At 45.3% G+C, this 7994-nt stretch overlaps 1 non-coding gene across 1 annotated transcript; it reads right to left on the bottom strand.

The window, feature by feature from the left end:
* Positions 1-5540: 5540 nt before the first annotated feature.
* TRNAQ-UUG (transfer RNA glutamine (anticodon UUG)) lies at positions 5541-5612 on the bottom strand. Its single transcript has one exon. It is a non-coding gene; the product is annotated as a tRNA-Gln (tRNA).
* Between the last annotated feature and the right edge of the window lie 2382 nt (positions 5613-7994).

The following is a 7994-nucleotide window of genomic DNA, read 5'->3' as shown; positions in this document are numbered from 1 at the left end:
TCCTTCAGTTTATCGGAACTCTTTATCTCCCTTTGGATGGAGCCAGTGGATGCATTTTCTGTTCCCCTGCATGTCGTAAGAGGCTACTAAGAGGGGAACAGCCAAAGAATCTGCACTCGCTCTCTCCTCTTGAAAATCCACAGCCTGTTTCCAGTCATTCGACCGGGTCAGAATGGAATGAATGAAGCCCCCATCTAGCGGCGAGGATAGGAACTGCGCCGGCTGCCGAAGCCTGTCACACTCCTCTGGGGCAATGATTAATGACTGACAGATGAAATGAAATTATATTGGAGAGTGTTGCTGGATTGAAATATGACAGGGAAAACCGGAGTACCCGGAGAAAAACCTGTCCCGCCTCTGCTTTGTCCAGCACGAATCTCATATGGAGTGACCGGGATTTGAACCAGGGAACCCGGTGTGAGTGGCCGGTGCTCTGCCGCGTGAGCCAAAGAGGCTCTCTTTCTCGTCTTCTAAGCCTAAACGCATCGATGATCCTGTTTTTTTTCCGTGTTGTGGAGAAAATACACGAGTGCGAATATCTTGCCCCTAAAGATGTACCTGTCCCGTAACCACCGTCGAGGAAAGCGAACATTAGAGGATCAAATATCTCTGTATTCTGTTGCGATGAACAGGTCAGCAATGTGAGGCCGGTCGGTAGCACCAGTTTTTGCTGGTCGCTCTGACCGTATATGAAGCCGGCCTGCTAATAAAGTGAGTCTGCCTTGATTGCCGAGCACCATCCGCCTGATTAGACGTTTATGGCCTCGCTGCTGCCGTCACCATATATAACCCACATCAAATCCTTACTCTCTGTAATTATGATTAATAACCTGTCAAGGAATGGAAATAGTAGCTGTTTTTCAAACCTCATTGTGTTTGTTTTCAGACATGTAATAAATTTTTCTTGACATTATATTCAACTCAGACTTTATTGATGTCTTCCAAGTTACGAGGGCGTTCCTTTCTAAGACATTGCAACAATGAATAATGACTTTCGCTAGCTACATCGTATGCCAGTAAGTTGTTAGTTATGAAATCCACATAAAAACATAAAAGATTGATAAAATATACACGGGAAACGAAGAAACGGTATAGCATACTTCATCAGCATTACCTTACTAAACACAAGAGAATTATATGAAGTTCCAACATACGACTTATTACTCCTACGATAAAATGAGTGTTTCTCTTTGTTCTCTGTGACATGTGATTGACGGAAGTATGCCTTGACAACCACGCAATAGTAACATGTAAAACAAACTAATGTAAAACTAAAAAAACGAACAATGTAAAACACTATCATATCCTATGTTACCATCCTTAAGCGTATATTTGACCTATTCTTTTCCCGTTTGCAAGATTTCCTCCCACTGATTTCTCGTTCTGTGTGAAAGTTAATATTGTTAAGTTGGTTATTTCTTTCTTAATCCGTTTGCCATCCTCGGACTCAGCGAGGGATTCCACCTCCAACGCCTCAAGGGCAATGCCCTTAAGGGTGAGACTTTGGGTCGGGGATACAACTTAAGAGGAGAACCAGAACTTCACCCTGGCGTCCTCACGTGCTATGCTGAACAGGGGCCTTGTGGGGGGGATGGGAAGATTGGAAGGGATAGACAAGGAAGAGGGAGGAAGCGGTCGTGGGCTTAAGTTAGGTATCATCCCGGCATTTGCCTGAATGAGAAGTGGGAAGCCACGGAAAACCACTTCGAGAATGGCTAAGGTGGGAATCGAACCCCGTCTAATCACTTGACCTCGCGAGGCTGAGTGGACAAAATTTCCAGTCCTTGTACCCTTTCAAAATGTCGTGGCAGAGCTGGGCCTACGCGGGTGGCAGCTAATAACACTAACCACTACACCACAGAGGCGGACCTGAGTTAGTTATTCTGGACATAATTATGTTTTTTTATCTCTATGCTAGTTATAGCTTTTATCACCATAGAGGTGGGTCAGCGTAAGGTTGCACATGACGGCTGCGCAGAATGTTGGTCACACTGAAAAGGCCATCCGAAGCGATGTTGCCGTCTTAACAACAGCTCATTGCAGCACACGATGAGGTTTTAGAAACATGCTTTCAAAGGTATCGCGATGATACACGATACTAACGAAATCGGCGAAGACAAACACACTTTCTTATGGCGACGATGGGATAGGAAAGGGAGTTGGAAGGAGGCAGCTGTGGCCTTCATTAAGGTACAGCCCCAGCATTTGCCTGGTGTGAAAATGGAAAAACACGGAAAACCATCTTCAGGGCTGCCGACAGTAGGGTTCGAACCCACTATCTGCCGAATACCAGAATCACACTTTCAACACACCGATTGAGGTTATAATAAAATTATTACCACACATAATGATACTAGATAAATTTACTGAGGGGATCTTATTATCGCGGTGCAAAACACAGACAAAGTCGACAGACTAGTATCACACTTTAAATACATAAATATATGTTACAATAATATACACCAGTGCCATCACAAAAGGTTACAGTCACAATCTACTGAATTTGCGAAAATTTAGAAACCTTATTCTTCTTAGCCATTCCTCATAACATCTATGCCACGTATGTGATGAAGAAATCTTTCAATGACTGGACTGGAAGTATGTCGATTCCTGGATGCATAATCAGTAACCTGTGCTTTGCTGATGACACCATTCTCCTTGGCAGCAGTAAAGATGAACTTGCAGAATTACTAGAAAGAGTAAAGGATTCAAGTTTAAAATAAGGACGAGCGATCGACCTGAGCAATTCCAAACTGATGTTAATTGATGGAGCAGCACAGATCCAGATGACAGGTCGATTAAGGGAACTGGATGTGATGAATGACATTGTGTATTAAAAAAACTCCTTAGCACAACAGCCCTGAAGGACCTTTGACTACCAAGTGACCGCTGCTCAGCCCGAAGGCCTGCAGATTATGAGGTGTCGTGTGGTCAGTACGATTAATCCTCTCGGCCGTTATTCTTGGCTTTCTTAACCGGGGCCGCCATCTCACCGTCAGATAGCTCCTCAGTTGAAATCATGTAAGCTGAGTAGACCTCGAGCCAGCCCTCAGATCTAGGTTAAAAACCCTGACCCTGCCGTGAATCGAACCCAGAGTCTCCGGGTAAGAGGCAGGCACGCTAACCCTACACCGCAGGGCCGGCAATGACATTGTATACCTTGGGGCAACAATCTGTGATAAAGAATGTTCCGACAAAGAGATTAGGAGACGTATATAGGTCGAGCTGCCCTGAACACACTCACTAAGTTATGGTAGAACAAAGCCATAACGGACAGGACAAGGATTCCACTGGATGAATCACTTATGTTCTCCATCTTCTGCGATGGTTCCTAGAACTTAACTATCAAGGCAAGAGATACAAGCCGCATCGACGCCTTTCAGATGTGCTCTTGGAGAAGGATGCTCCGTATTCTTTGGCAGGAGAAAAGAACCAATGCGTCAGTTATACAAGGAGAATTGTCATGTTCTTTGGGCATACAGTAAGAAGGAATCGTGAAAATCTTCTTCTTCTTCACCATCTTAATCTCTTTACCCTCCAGGGTCAGCTTTTCACTCGGACTCAGCGAGGGATCCCACCTCTACCGCCTCAAGGGCAGTGTCCTATAGCTTCAGACTCTGGGTCGGGATACAACTGGGGGAAATGACCAGTACGGTACCTGGCCCAGTCGGCCTCACCTACTATGCTGAACAGGTGCCTTGCCGGTGGATGGAAAGATTGGAAGGGATAGACAAGGAAGAGGGAAGGAAGCGGCCGTGGCCTTAAGTTAGGTACCATCCCGGCATTTGCCTGGAGGATAATTGGGAAAGCACGGAAAACCACTTCCAGGATGGCTGAGGTGGGAATTGAACCCACCTCTACTCAGTTGACCTCCGGAGGCTGAGTGGACCCCGTTCCAGCCCTCGTACCACTTTTCAAATTTCTTGGCAGAGCCGGGAATCGAACCCGGGCCTCCGAGGGTGGCGGCTAATCACACTAACCACTACACCACAGAGGCGGACTGGTAAAAATTTAGAGTAGTACTATCATGGAAGACAAGTTTTCTGGCAGGAGACCGCGAAGAAAGACATCGAGAAGGTGGATTGATCAAGTCGAACACACCACCGATTTGACTCTTCAGCAGGCTTTAAGGAAACTGAGCACCATCAAAGATGGCGACGCTTAGTCGAGAATATTGTGTGAAGTCAAATGAGGCATAACGCTCAGCGATGAATTAATTGATTCATCTCACCTGATTCACAATGTGCTATCCCCAATTTGATCTGTAGGAACAGAGGGACGGCCATAAATGCGTGCGAATTCCCTTTCCCTCTTGTAAATTTCACGAATTTCTCCGCACTAATTCACATGCCTGACTATTAAGGGGCCCCCTAGGCACAAAGGATAATTACCTTGTGATTCATCTCTATGCCGCCGTCGTTTCCATGCCATCGCACTAGATACAAAAAAAGTTCACAATTATCTCACAAAGAACACTAAACTATCCAGCTTTTATAAACACCCGAACCACATCTAAAAATGAGCTAGACAGAACAGGAAAAATGGCAAATCATGAATATAATACTCAAGATACTTATTGACGGACCGAGCGAGTTTGCCGTTCGGTTAGGGTCGCGCAGCTGTGAGCTTGCATTCGGGAGATAGTGGGTTGAATTCCCCCTGTCGGCAGGCCTGAAGACGGTTTTCCATGGTTAGCCACACCTTAAATGAATAATCATTTCCGCCTCCGTCAGACTCTTCTTGTCGTATAGGAAGGTATCACTCAAATAAACTGCTTCTCTGTGTTTTTACTAGGACCACGGCCATTTATTCTTTCTTTCTTTCTTTCTTTCTTTCTTTCTTTCTTTCTTTCTTAATCTGTTTACCATTGGGTCGGTTTTTCCCTCGGACTCAGCAAGGTATCCCACCTCTACCGCCTCAAGGTCAGTGTGCTGGAGCGTGAAATTTTGGGTTAGGGTTACAACTGGGAATGAGGACCAGTACCTAGTTTAGGCGGCCTCAGCTGCTATGCTGAACAGGGACCTGGTGGAGGGATAGAAAGATTGGAAGGGTTAAACAAAGGAAGAAGGTAGGAAGCGGCCGCGGCCGCGGCCTTAAGTTACGTACCATCCCGCTTTTTGCCTGGAGGAGAAGTGGGAAACCACAGAAACCTCTTCAATGATAGCTGAGGTGGGAATCGAACCCCTCCCCCTCTACTCAGTTGATCTCTCCAGGCTGAGTGGATCCCGTTCCAGTCCTCGTACCACGTTTCAAATATCGTGGCAGCCGGGAATCGAATCCGGGCCTCCGTTGGTGGCAGCTAATCACGCTCACCTCTACACCACAGAGGCGGACTTTTATCTCTTTCGCTGTTAAAGATAGGTCATTAAGATTTATTGCGAGATGACGCGAAGCTCTGTTTCTCTAGATATGTCACTTTATCTATCACCATTTCGTTTTTGTTTTCTGATTGTCGTAATCCTCGTTACTTAGTTTGGACACCTAACATTAGACCATACCCTCCATATGGCTTACACAAGTATTGAATAAAAATTTCAGCTAGGTCCCACCGAGATTTGAACTCGGATCGCTGGATTCAAAGTCCAGAGTGCTAACCATTACACCATGGGACCGAACGGGCTGGGTGTTTCATTTCGTAGGCTATCTCTTCTACGTACTTCTAACGTTATTTTAATGCATTGCTGAAAGGAAATTCTGGTGTTCCTATCACCGATAGTGAATCACAAATCAGCTCGAGGAAGCAGGCACAGACATATACTGTCCTTCTGTAGACGATGTTATGGTAGTGTTTCGCGCTGCCTAGTGCTACCATCTGCTGTCTGCGATCAGCTATTTGTCCTTGTTATATATGACATCGGCTGCTGAGTGATGACGTACTAGTGGCAATTGTTCCTGTGTTTCTGAGTGCACTCACCTGGAAATAACTGATCAGCACTTCCTCCTTACCGAGGACAACTTACGCTCAGAGTTGTAACGGATATGCAGAAAACAAAATGGGGCCCCTCAAACCATATTAACAAATAAATTTAACACATGCAATCTATATCGCCTTAACAGATTTTGGTACCACAAGATTGTTTCTTTCTTTCTTAATCTGTTTACCCCCGAGGGTTGGTTTTTCCCTCGGATTCAGCAAGGGATCCCACCCCTACCACCTCAAGGGCAGTGTCCCGGAGCGTGAGACATTATGTTGGGGGAATCAACGGGGGAGAAGGACCAGTACTTCGAGCAGGTGTCCTCACCTGCTATGCTGAACGGGGCCTTGGAGGGGACGAGAAGACTGGAAGGGATAGACAAGAAAGAGGGAAGGAAGCGGCCGTGGCCTTAAGTTAGGTGTCACCCCAGTATTTGTCTGGAGGAGTAGTGCAAAACCACGGAAAACCACTTCCAGGATGGCTGAGGTGATAATCGAACTCACCTCAAGTCAGTTGAACTCTCGATGCTGAGTGGACAAGCCGGGAATCGAACCCGGGCCTCCGGGGTTGGTAGCTAATCACACTAACCACTACACCACGGAGGCGGACACCAGAATATGACAAGATTAATTTATTTAATACAATGTTTGCCCTTTCCAGTCTGCATCTTTGGCTGAATAGTCAGTGTTGGGGCCTTCGATTCAGAAGGTCCCGGGTTAGAATCCCGGACGGGTCGGAGATTTTAATCGTTCGGATTAATTCTCCAGGCTCGGGGACTTTGCATTTGCGTTTGTCCTAACACTTTTCTCTTCATACGAGAGTTGGGGCAAAAGTCATTGCAATTATTCTTTTATAGCATTCAGACAAATCACTACACTATCAACCGCCACAGAAACACGCAATGGTGTTAGCAAGGATATCCAGTCGTAAAACAGGGCCAAATCCACATCTGCGACACAGTTTGCATCCGCAACCCCACAGGTGTGGGAAAAGTAGAAGAATGTTGCCTCTTCCGTGCTGGCAGAGCTGTTCAGGATGCAACAGCCTTTAGCCTGAGCAGTGCTGGATTAAGGTGTGTGGGGGCCCTGGGCTGTTTAAAAATGTGGGGTCCCTTCTTCGTAACATCACGTAAGACTAGCATACTGAAGTCGTTATATAACTACTTGCACTTACTGTAAATTGATGAATAGGGAAGTATTGAAATAGACTACAATTTTTCTCTATTTTTCATGTTAATATTTCATAATGCCAAAACATATTTTACATTTGTCTCATCATCACTATCAAATCGACATACAAAACGGAACTTACGTTTTTTGGCACCACTATGATACTTTCTATCCATTTTACAAAATCATTACAGTTGTAACTTACGAATGGTTCAATAATCAGAGGTGAACTGGAAGTTCTCTTCCTGATGCAAAGATATAGTAGCCTATAACATGCACATTCCACCGTGCTTTCCCTGTCCCCTCCCGCTCACTTCCTAGACCTCTTCACCCCCTTCCCCCTCTGCCCGTACTCGCAAGCTGCCAGATTTAAATTTTCGTCAACAATAACCTTTACAATAATTACAGTGCGTAAGTAGCGAGGATTCGTGTCTCCGGACGCTAATTGATTCTAGCAGTGATGAAATACTAACGCGGACAACTGATAAGAAGGAAGGAAGAGTGAGTGTTCGATATTTTGCGAGCGTAAATATTCATATACATGCACGGAGGTGGAACAGCAGGCCTTTTTATACAATTTTAGGTTCGGCCAAGGGCCGGGGCCCCTTCGCACGCGGGGCCCGGGGCTGCAGCCCCTTTAGCCCCCCTCTTAATCCGGCCCTGGGCCTGAGTATTCAAAATGCATACTACTTCAGAAACATACTTATTGCAATGCCAATTTTGTTTTGGTCTTCTCTTTATACATTAATTATTGTTGCACGACATCGCATGAACAAACGAAGCCACTTATCGTATTATTTCGCGAAATACAACTTTCTCTATCGTTCTGTTTTTATTTTAGACCAATAATTTTTTACAGAAGGCAACATAACCGTAATTTGTGGATTATTTATGTGAAAATATATATGTA

This window comes from Anabrus simplex, chromosome 1 (genome assembly GCF_040414725.1).
Source record: "Anabrus simplex isolate iqAnaSimp1 chromosome 1, ASM4041472v1, whole genome shotgun sequence".
In the NCBI taxonomy this organism is placed as follows: Eukaryota; Metazoa; Arthropoda; class Insecta; order Orthoptera; family Tettigoniidae; genus Anabrus; species Anabrus simplex.
This window is presented reverse-complemented; position numbering and strand designations above follow the sequence as displayed.